Raw genomic sequence first — 12,234 nt, 5'->3', positions numbered from 1 at the left:
AAATGCCAAGCCCGGCCCGGAAAGTGCTGGAAAGAGAACGGAGAGGCGTTGCTCATACCTTGGCAGCTCCAGGACACCCAGACCCAACCAGTGGGGCAGGCCACCACTTTCTTTGACGTTCAGATCTGTGAAAACAAAGCCAGCCAGCCATAAACCCTGCTCTGGCCTTCCCCATCCTAGGAGCCCCCATCACTGAGAGACAGCAGATGGGGAGGCAGCCAAGCAGGCACCTGGGCTGGGCCCCTGGGAGCAGACTGTGAGCTGGGAGGCCGGTGTAGATGTTAGAAGACAGGTGGGGTCCCAGGAGAAGTGGGCCACCTCTGGCCCTGGGGACACTCAACTGGGGCATTGTCCAGCCCCTGAGCTGACCAGTCACTGGCTATGGCTCCCTCGGTAAAGGGGCATAATACTGAAGGGCAAGTCCGAGCTGTCGGCAGCCAGGAGTGGGTGCCCGGATCCTGGAGGGGGCCTGGGCCAGCACGCACGTTCACCCGTGTGTCTAACTGGAGCCAGTCCTGGCGCATCGGAGGAAGGGCCACGGGACGTGACGCTGGGCAGGCACTGGTTTTGGTTTTTTAACCGATTTGACAGTTGAGGCATAACTGGCACGCCAAAAACTGGACATATTTGAAACGTACAATTTCACACGTTTTGACCTCTCACTGCGAAATTATCACCCAAATCAAGATAATGAGCAGATCCATGACCCCCAAAACTTCCTTGTGCCACTGTGGAACCCCTCCTTCTCCCCCCCTCGCCAGTGAAACCACTATCCGATTGCTGTCACTATAGATCAGCTTGCATTTTATAGAAGCCTGTACTAATGGAATCGCACACACACAGTTACCCTCGCCTGGGGTCTTCTTACTCGGCACAATGAATTTGAGATTCGTCCACGTTGTACGTGCATCAATATCGATAGTTCACTCCTTTTATTGCTGAGCAGTATTTGATTTTATGGCTTTACCACCATTTGCCGATCCACTCGCTGGATCATGGGCGTTGGTTTTGCTCCCAGTTTGGGGCTGTTACACACAACGCTGCCGTGGGATTCATGTAAGGTCTCTGTAGAGACATATGTTTTCACCTTTGTTGGGTGAGTCCCTAGGGGTGAAATGGCTGGGTCATTTCAACCAGTTGCCAAGTGTCCTCCCACCCCTCAGGAGCGAGACTTCCTGCAGCTCCAAATCCTCACTGAGACGCGGTAAGGTGGGTCTTTTAAATTTGAGCCGTTCTAATGGGCTTGTAGTGGTGTCTCGTTGTGGTTTAAATTTTCATTTCTCTACTGACTAATTTGGGGAACATCTTTCCATGTGCGTTTTATATCCTTACATCTTCTTTGGTGAGGTGTATGTTCAAATTTTATGCCTAAGTTTTAAGTCGCTTTATTTGTTTGGCTATAATCTCTACGTGAGCCCTAATCAGTTATGTGATTTGAAAGTATTTTCTCCCAATTAGTGGCTTGTCTTTTTATTCTCTCACTGTCTCCTCTGAAGAGCAGAAGTTCTTAATTTTGAGGAAGTTCAATTCATCTATTTTGGTTTTTGGTATCGTACAGTTGACCCTCTGCATCCATGGGTTCCACATCTGCAGATTCAACCAAACTCAGATAGAAAATATTTGGGGAGAAAAATTCCATAAAGTTCCAATAAGCAAAACTTGAATTCGCCAGGCTGGCAACTATTTCTATAGCATTTACACAGCATTAGGTTACTTATTACTTATAAGTAATCTAGAGACGATGTCCAGTGTATGAGAGGATGTTCATAAGTTGTGTGCAAATCCTGCACCATTTTATACACTAAGGGACCTGAGCATCTGCAGGGGTCCTAGAACCAATCTCCCACGGATACCAAGGGATGAATCTATCTAGGAAATCTTTGCTGAACCCAAGACGAGAGATTTTCTTTATATTTTCTAAATTACGTTTTCTTCTACAAGTTTTGTAGTTTTAGGTTTAACACGTAGGTCCGTGATCTGTTTTTTTTTTTTTTTGCGGTACGCGGGCCTCTCACTGTTGTGGCCTCTCCGCTGCGGAGCACAGGCTCCAGACGCGCAGGCTCAGCGGCCATGGCTCACGGGCCCAGCCGCTCCGCGGCACGTGGGATCTTCCCGGACCGGGGCTCAAACCCGCGTCCCCTGCATCGGCAGGCGGACTCCCAACCACTGCGCCACCAGGGAAGCCCCCGTGATCTGTTTTGAATTAGTTTTTATATGGTATATGGTATGGGTTGAGGATGAATTTTTTGCACGTGGATACCTAGTTGTTCCAGAAGCCCACTTCTCTATTGAATTAACTCTGCACCTGTGTCAAAAATCAATTGACCACATGTCTGGTTCTGTTTCTGACCTCTTTATTCCGTTCCACTGATCTAGAACTGTCTTTATGCCAACACCACATTGTCTGCTCATGGCAGCTTTATGATAAGTCTTGGAAGTTGAGCGCTATGAGTCCTTCAACTTTGTTCATCTTTTTCAAAGCTCCTTCTGCTATTGTAGGTTCCTTGCGTTTCCATATGAATGAGAATCAGCAGACTGGCCGCTACTGAACAGCATGCTGGAATTCTGTTTCATCTCTAGATCAGTTTGGGGATAACTGACATCTCAACATTGCTTTACCTTGTGCTCTGTGACCTCTGTCCACCTCTCCAGTTACTCAGGCTTCTTTAATTCCTCCAGACCATGCTTCTCATTTCTTGCATATCTTTTGTCAGATCTTTCCAACGTATTTCATGCTTTTTAGACTTTGCTGATGATATTTAAAGTTTTTATTTTCCATAAAAATTAAAAAAAGAAGAAACGTTTTCATTTCCAGTTGTGCCCTGTTGGTGTATACAAATGCAATTGATTTTTGTATATTAATCTTGTACCTTCCTGCAACCTTGCTCAACTCACTTATTAGCTTTTTGGATTTCCTGTAGATTCCATAGGATTTGATGCATGACTTCTGTGCATAAAGGCAGTTTTATTTAATAAAGTCTTCCTCTCCAATCTCAGTGCCTTTTCTGTCTCATTCTTAACTTCCTGCACACGCTAGAACCTCGAGCACAGTGCTGGCCAGCAGTGGTGAGAGCAGACCTCCCATCTTGCTCCTGATCTGATGGAGAAGGCACCTGTCTTTCCGCTCAAGCATCTGCTAGTTGTGGTTTGTGGTGGGTTTTTAGAAGCTCCTCGTCAGGTTGAAAAGCTTCCCTTCTGTTCTTAATTTGCGGAGAGTGTTTATGAAGGTGGAGGTTGGACTTTGTCAAATGCTTTTGCTGTATCTACTGTGATGATCAATTTTGATATGTTGTACTTTCCTTTTCACTTAGTTCAAAATACTTTCTAAATTCAGTTTAGATTTTTAAAAATTTGTTCTATGACTTATTTAGAAGTACGTTAATTAGGTTCTAGTTTAATTCCTTTTTTTGTCAAAGAAAACACTTTATACAAGTGTGAATCTTTTAAAATGTATTGGCCCAGACTACAGCCTCTGTCGGTAAACATGCTGGGCAGGCTGACAAAGGCGGTGCCTCCCACTCTCCCTGGGGCGAGCCCACGAACGCCAGCCAGGTGAAGGCGGGGGTAGCGCTGTTTAAATCTTCTGTGTACTCACCAGTTTTGTCTCTTCTATCGGTGACTAAAAGGGGTGTGGAAATCCCAGTACAACTGTAGATTGTCTCTTTCCTGTAGCGGCATCAGCTTTGCTCCGTTTACTTTGAAGCTCTGTTCCACAGGTGTCTTAGGACACCTGTCCTCTTGGAGTAGGGACCCCAGAACCACCATCCTCACTACGGGTCTGTTCTTTGCTCTGGAGTCGACTTTGTCTAGTGTTAATGTAGCTTCTGATGGTGTCAGCATCACAGGCCTTTTTCCTTTTAACCTATCTGTGTCTTAGAGTGGGTTTTTTTTCATGGGAAGCATAGAGTTGGGTCTTTGCTCTTCGGATGAACTGCCCATAGGGGGAGGGGAAAGAGGGTCCTCCTGTGATCAGGAGGTGCTGGAGAGGAGGTGGCCATCCCCTGAGGAGCACTGCCTCCCAGGGACAGAGGTGTGAGCCCCACAGCACCTTGGCAGCATGGACTCAGCAGGAGAGGCTGAGGGCTTTGCAGAGCGAAGACCAGTCAGGTTGTTCCCAACTCAGCAAGGAGGGAGAGGCCAGGCTTGGGAATGGGGCCTGTCTTAGCCAGCTTGGGTTGCCGTAATGAACCACCACAGATATTGCCACTGAGATCCAGACATCGGCAGGGCTGGTTCCCCTGAGGCCTCTCTCTTTGGCGTGTAGACAGCCATCTTCTCCCTGTGTCCTCACGTGGTCATCTCTCTGTGCGTGTCTGTGTCCTGATCTCCTCTTCTTACAAGGGCACTAGTCATACTGGATTAGGGCCGCTCTCATGACCTTGCTTTAACTTAATCCCCTATTTAAAGACCTTTTCTCCAAATACGTTCATATCCTGAAGTACCGGGGGTTAGGACTTCAACACAGGGGTCTTGGCGACACAATTCTGCCCATCACGGAGATGCAGGGACTCTCTAAAGGGGTCGTGAGACCAGGGCCCGTGGCTGCTGGGGACTGGTGAGTGAAGGGCCAGCACTCTTTCCTTGGGCGCCCGTCCCCTGGACCTTGAGAGAGGCCGTCGGGGTTGGGAAGGAAGTCTCCGTGGCCAGGGCGCCCCTAGCCTCTCTGGAATCTTCCTGTGAATCGGAACAGGATACCCACGGGGCTTGGGGAGTGCAGACTGTCATCGGGGCACCGCTTCCACCCTCGCGAGCACAGCTGCGAGTGGGGTGCTTGCCGGGCCCGGGGCCTCAGGCAGGGCCAGGGGGCACGTGGGCCCCCGCCCGATGCCGACCCCATCTCTCCTCCCCCCCGGCTGGAAAGCAACTTCAGCAGCTACCACCAGTTCCTCATGCAGGCGCTGGTGCCCCTGGACAGCCCCGACAGGCGCCTGAAGCTCCCGGCCATGCAGTTCATCGGTAGGTGCCGGCCGTCACCCCGCCTACGTGGCAGCCACACTTCTGGACCCTGGGGTCCACTCCAGCGGGCAATCCCGTCAGCCAGGCACCAGCCCCCTGTCCGTGCCCGGCTCGCCTGCCGGGGCACCACACCTCCACCCTCCCTCCCCGCAGGGGGAATCCTGCAGGACTGCTTCACCGATCTCTGCTTCTGCCTGAAGAAGGGCGCCGTGAAGACCCTCGAGAAACGTAAGCACGGGGCCACCCTGAGCCGGGCTGGGACCCCACACGGGGCCTCTCGTCTGATGCTGGGGGGCCTCTGCTGGCTTGTGTCCAGCCTCAGCCTCACCCACGGGCAGGCCAGCATCTTGTCCTTGAGAACTGCTTCCGGGACAGGCCGTGACCATCCCCCGACACACACACCCCACGTGGGCCCGGGGACAGGCCAGGACTCCCCCATGGACCCCTGAGACGGAGCCCCCTGGAAGGGCAGTGTCTGCACAGACCAAGGTTTCCTGTCTCTCCATCCGTGCCTGCCCTCGGCACCACAGCAGGCCGCGCTGCGGCCGGAGTGGCCGTGCAGTTGGGCACTTGGGTCTCCACTGCAGACTTCGAGATGCTCGAGCAGGACCCAGGCTCCGTGAGCCGTAAGTTCTATAAGAGCTTCTTCGAAGACATCGTGGAACCGTCCCAGCATGTGCTGATCTTCTGAGTCCGTGGCTGCTGATGGCTGCGGTTGATTTCGTTGTGTTGCGTTGTGTTTTTTGGTTCGGTATTAAATGTGACAAATTCCCTCCGGCCTCCCTGGGCTCTTCCCCCGCGCCCTCCTGCTGCCCCTTCCTCAGCCAGGCCCTGGCGGCCCCCCCTCCAGACCCAGACACTAACTGGCCCTGGGGCCCAAAGGGCCTTGCGACACAGGGTCCTCAGCAGCTCGGCTGGGTGTTTCCTTTGGTCGCATGAGCCAGGGACTCACCTGCGGGCACTGGGCCCAGAGCCTTGGGGGTCATCGTTGGCACCCATTCCCTGCCCCTCCCCGGCCTTTCCAGATCCAGGGATGCTTTCTCCCAACTGCTAGAATCTTCCCACATGCTTCACGTTGGTCCAGGGCCACAAGCCTCCTGCCCTGCGCCCATGCATTTCTAAATGCACGTCCCACCCCACGCCTGTCCTGCCCTCAGGGTCCTGTTTGACTCTGGAGCGTGGCCCTGGGACCCTTGGCGATCTGGTCCCCACCTTCCACTGCCTTCTGGCCTGAGGTCTTCTCCCTGCCTCCCCAGTGCCCAGTGGGCAGTGCTTGGTCCTTTCCAGAGCGGTCCTGCTGCCCGACCTAGGCTCCACCACTTCCAGTTCGGGGTCTTCCCTCCTGCCCCAGGCCCAGGTGGGGGGCCCTCGAGCAGTGCCCCACGGCCCCTGAGCTCCCCGAGGCTGTTCTGGGAATGGCATCTACAGCTGCTCCGAAAGCTCCTGGCCCGAGGTCATCCCTCAGTGAACGCGAATCCAATGAACGAGTGAGGACGGTGCCCGGGATGCGGTTCGTGTCTGCACGGGGCACCACAGGCCCTTTTGGGGAGAAGCACAGACGCGCCCCGGACAGCTGTGGGGAATGGACCGTGTCGAGGCCCCGGCATCCCCAGAGACTTCCACATTCAGCCAGGGCAGGGAGGGAGCTCGGTGGGAAGGGCCTGCTGTCCCCGGCCTGGAGGAGGTCCACACTGAGGGACAGGGGGTGCTGGAAGGCGCTGAGCTGGGAGCCCGTCTTGCTGCTTGAGGGGAGGGGAGGGTGGATTGTGGGAGTCCGGCCGGAAGGGCAGGCCGGGGCCAGGCTGGCAGCTGAGGGTGCCCGCCTGGGGGGTCTGGACCTGCGTCTGCTGAGGATGTGGGCCCGCACGGGCGCTGGGCAAGAGAAAATCCCCCCACAGTCCTTCCCCGACGGAGGCCAGAGCGCTCCTCCTAACAGCGCTGGTCCTTGGGTGCTCGGCCGGCCCCACTGCGGCATCCAAGCTCCGAGTGAAGGTGGTGCTGAGTGGCGGGGGCACCAGTGCCCCTGGCCGGGCAGAGAAGCTGAGGGCAGCAGGTGTGGGCCTGGCGAGGGAGCTGTGGAGAGGCGCCTGCAGCATCAGTGCACCTGGGCCCCAAGGAGGAGCAGGCCGGCCAGCGTCTGAGGAACTCCTGCTTGTCAGGGCTGGATGGAGGAGAGCAGCCCAGCGGGGATGCTGGCTGAGAGAGGAGGGAGCGGGGCAGCGTGGGGCCTCAGGAGCCGCTAACGGACGCATCTTCAGCCAGACGGGGGGTGGGCTGTGCGGAGCGCTCCTGAGGCTGGGGATGAGGAAGGCGAAAGGGCTGAGCTCTTCCCGAGGTCACTTCCGGCTCAGCAGGTGGGGACGGAAGTTTCCCACCTCCGCGGCGCACAGACTAGATGCTCTGAAGATGCCTCCCACCAAAATACAGCCAGATCTTGGATAAAGTACAGTAACTGTACTTTTTAATGTATTGCTGCCTCTCAGAAACACTGGTGTGGGCAAGTGGAGAGCAATCTGACCCCTGGACCAAACTAAGAATACACATATCTGATGACCCAGGGATCCCACTTCTGAGTTTACAAAACAAAGCAATCCCTGTCCAAGTCCAAAAGGGGCTCGTTGTGAGGATATACGGCACAGTAGTGCTGGCGATGGTGAAGCGTTTGAGAAGTGGACAGACGGAACACAGGGAAAGCTTGCCACGTAGATCCCTGCCCGAGACAGCAAGAAATAATGGACGAGAACCAGCCCCGATCTGGGCAAGAGGGGATGAGCGCCCTCCACACTGCTGTCCTGTGAACGCAGCTAAAATTCCTGGACCACGTGCATGGGGCAGCTCTCTGAGGACTTTGCAAAGTAAATACCAGCATGTGGATTGTGGAGCTCCAAGTACCGCTGAACTGGTGATAAATGTCCTGCTTTATCCTCTGGTATTTCCAGACCTGGATGCGTTCACCAGGTGTAGACAGAAAGAGCTTCAAGAGAAACCCTCGAGGTCTGGTCCAAAGAGCTGGAAATTGGGTTCCTACATGGCAGGGGAAGAGGTGGGGACGTCTTAGGCTTTTGTTTGTTTTCTGTTCTCTGCCCCAGGCCCCAGAAAATCTGCAATGAGGCCGTGGTTGTGACCGAGCCTCTGGCAGTACAGGCACCTAAAAGCGAGTGTGGGGAGAGAGGGCCCATTGCTTTTTTGTTTTGCTCTTTCTATTGTCTTGGCACTTGGTGTGAGAGAAAGAACCACTTGCAGAAGGTGCACAGCAGGGCGGGAAGCTAAAAGCCCAACTTTCTAACCAGAAGGCCAGGATGGGGGTAGGGGGGGTCCCATAAGAGCCAGAAAGTATAGGGAAATCACACAGAGGGTGGAGTTCAGGGGAGCAAACACACGAAGTTGCATGTGCACCCTTGGGCTCCCCCGATCTCACTGTTTGCATCCGACCCCAAACAACATACCATAGCCTTTCAGACTTGATCTAAAGGGTAGACCACTGCTCAGGTCCCAGACTTGCCAGTGGGTGATGCATACGTAAGACACATCTGAATAGTTCTGGAAACATCTCTGACCTGAAAGTGGGACCACAGCTCACAGAAAGTGGGACCAGCAGCTGATTGCCTACAAAAACAAACCCCCAAATCAACATTCTTCATGGAATCTGAACAAGACCCAGAGTCTCACAACCAAATATTTACAATGTCCAGGATGCAGTCCAAAATTACTAGGCATATGAAAAACCAAGAACATCTCAACTGCAAGAGAAAAGGCGTGCAACAGATACCAACTAAGAGATGACGCGGACGTTGAAATTGTCAAAGCCTTTAAAGCAACTGTTGTAACCATGATCTAAAAAGCAGTGCTGTGAACAGAGACCTAGAACAGAGAAATGGAAGACAGACGAGAGTAAAATGCCAAGACTGTGGTCTTGGCTAAAGAATCCACACACGGGTCAATAGAACGGAACAGAGGGCCCAGAAACAGACCCACCCAATTACACTCAGCTGATACTCGATAAAGGGGAGAAGTCAGTTCAACAGAAAAATGATCGTCTTTTCAATAAATTGTGCTGGAACAATTGGACATCCATAGCAAGAAAAAGAAAGACAAGAATCCAGACACAGCCATTCACAAAAAGGAACTCAAGTGGATCTTGGAGCTAAATGTAAAATACAAAACTATAAAACTTCTAGAAGTTTACATAGAGAAAATCTGTATGACCTTGGACGTGACAGTGAGTTTTTAGGAAGAACACGAGAAGCGCAATCCATGAAAGAAAAAAATGATGTTAGTTGTTTTTAAAATTAAAAAATCCTGCTCTGCAAAAGATACTGCTGGAAGATTGAAGAGACCAGCCAGGGACTGGGAGAAAATACCGGCAAAACACATATCTGATGAAGAATGTTGTCCAAAATATACGAGGAACTCAAACTCAACAATGAGAAAACTGACGCTTCCGGGCCCCACTTGGGTGAAGGTTATGAGTGTCTCCCTCTAGACCCCACCCCAGTCCTACTGACTGCGAGAGTTATACGTTGTCAAAACTCATCAGATCCTTAAAATGGGTGAAGCTTCTTATATATACATTGTACCTCAACAAAGCTGAATAAAAAAATGTAAAATTCAAGGATATACATCAGCATTAGTTATTATGCACAGAGAATGCCGTTATGTACAGCTCCATGTAATCTGTGCTACACGTTTGGCAGGATTTTTTATTAAAAGAAACTATGTCAAGAAAAAAAAAGAAAAAGAAATAACAGATCAGATGCACACATAGCAACCCAGATGGATCTTTAAGAAAAGAAGTGCTTAGTGGAAAAAAAGTAAAAAACAGAATGAGATATATAATTTAGATAAATTTAAAATATATCCCCTTGGTCATTGTACTGTGGTTATAGGAGATGCTCACATTAGACGAAGCTTGCAAAGGGTGTAAGGAAACTCTCTATTCTATCTCTGCAACTCTTCTTTTTTTGTTGTTAAAGAAGAATATTTTTTAATATTAATTAATTAATTTATTTTGCTGCATTGGGTCTTTGTTGCTGCGTGCGGGCTTTCTCTAGTTGCGGCGAGTGGGGGCTACTCTTCGTTGTGGTGCGTGGGCTTCTCATCGTGGTGGCTTCTCTTGTTGCGGAGCACGGGCTCTAGGCACGTGGGCTTTAGTAGTTGTGGCGCTTGGGCTCAGTAGTTGTGGCGCATGGGTTTTGTTGTTCCACAGCATGTGGGATCTTCCCGGACCAGGGCTCGAACCTGTGTCCCCTGCGTTGGCAGGCAGATTCTAAACCACTGCACCACCAGGGAAGTCCTATCTCTGCAACTCTTCTGTAAGCTAAGATTATTTCAGAATAAAAAACTTTCAGAAAACACTTCTTTTTTTTCCCCAAGAGCACTTACAAACCAAAAAAGGCACATTAACTAAATTAGGATAGTTGCTTATAGGTTGGTGGGAGGATTACGGGGATAAAAGAGAATAAATAAACACATAAATAAGCCAGAATGGGACACGCGTGGGCCAACGGTGATAACGTGCCAGACTTCAATCCTCTACTTGCGGAAAGAAGAGAGCGTTTACCATCAACAGACTGAAGGACTCAGAAAAATGCACTTCAGGAAGAAGGAAGGAGGCATGAGATGTATCAATAAGATGACGTGCTGTGATACGGTGATTTATAGTAAGAAACATATATTTGGTCTTCCTCCTTTTCCTGGCACAGAGTTCCCCAAACCCTTGGAAATTACTAAGTGATGACAGCTTAGAGGATTCTTTCGTATGCTAAAGAGGTGACTTTTGGACCACCAGAGGATGGGGCTGGTTGCCAGGAGAACTAACCTTGGTATCAGAGGGCTGGAACTTTCAATCCTACCCCCACCTCGGGAAGGGAGAGGGACTGGAGGTTGAATCTTCTGCCAAAGGCCAGAGAGTTAATCAGTCCTGTCTCTGTAATGAAGCCTCCACACAAACCCAAAAGGATGGGATTTGGAGAGCTTCCACGCTGGTGAACACGTGGAGATTTGAGAAGAGCAGGGTGTTGAGAGAGACCTTGAGAGCTCCAGGCCCTTTTCCCATGCTTTTCCTCTGCATCTTCCAGCTGGCTGTTCCTGAGCCTTTCCCTTTTATCACAAACCAGTGATCCAGCAAGTAAAATGTTTCTCTGAGTCCTGAGAGCTGCTCTAGCCCATTAATCAAACCCAAGGTGGGGGCGTGGCAACCCTCAATCTGTAGCCGGTGGTCAGAAGCACAGGTGATGACCTGGACTTGAGATGGGCGTCTGAAGTGTGGGTTGAGGGGGCAGCCTTGTGGGCCTGGGCCCTTAACCTGTGGGATCTGGTGCTATCCCAGATAGATGGTCAGAACTGAGTTGAATCAGGACACCCAGCTGGTGCCTGGAGCATAGCTTGTTGGTGGTGTGGGGAAACACCCCCCTACACACCCACAAATCGGAACTGGGTGCAGAACCCGGTTAAATGGTGAGCAAAGAAACTGTTACACACATAAGTAAATATAACCAAATGTTGCTTATTGTTTTACAAAGATGATAATTGTGTCTAACTGATGGCAGTAAGAAAAAAAAAATACAGGACGAAAATCATAGAAAACGTTACCATGTAAGCCCCAAGAAAATTATTTAAATGTTCTGAGGTCCTTGTATTGCATGAAAGGGGGTAATATATTGATAAATTTTAGTCCTTGTTAAGTTATATAACTGGTTAAATTTCAAAGGTAAGCTGAAAGGGAATAGAAAGAATCTGTACAGTTTACTGACCAATAAAAAAGTGGATTCAAACTAAATATTTTAAAAACGTAATCACTTCAAAAAAATCAAGAAAGAGGATTTTTTTAAAAAAAAGGTAGAGTGAGAGCAGGGCCAATATAGAGCACTAAAGTAGATGGGACACAAGCCCAAAGAGGTCCGTGATTATAAAAAAATAAGTGAAACACCAAGCCCAGAGTTTGTGCTTTATAACTGAAAAACAAGAACAAAAGAAAGGAGAGGGCGAAGGTGCGATTCAAACAACGAGGGGTGACAAAGGGGACCCAACTACAGACACGTCAGAATCAAAAAGCAACGGGAATATTATGGGCAATTTAATTCCAATACATTTGAAAACTTAGTTGAAATAGATGAATTTCTAAAAATACCTGCCTTACTAAAAGTGACTCAGGAAGAACCAGAAAGCCTGAATAGTTCTGCAATTAAATGCTGATGAGCAGGACTAGTTAAGGGAGCCGGAGAAGAGAGAGGGGGAGGGGGAGGGGAGGGAGAGGGAGGAGGAGGGGGAGGGAGGGAG

The sequence above is a fragment of the Aethalodelphis obliquidens genome, unplaced genomic scaffold, assembly GCF_003676395.1.
Source record: "Aethalodelphis obliquidens isolate GAN/ISIS:26980383/991018 unplaced genomic scaffold, ASM367639v1 scaffold41, whole genome shotgun sequence".
NCBI lineage: Eukaryota > Metazoa > Chordata > Mammalia > Artiodactyla > Delphinidae > Aethalodelphis > Aethalodelphis obliquidens.
Note: the sequence above shows the minus strand (reverse complement) of the source record.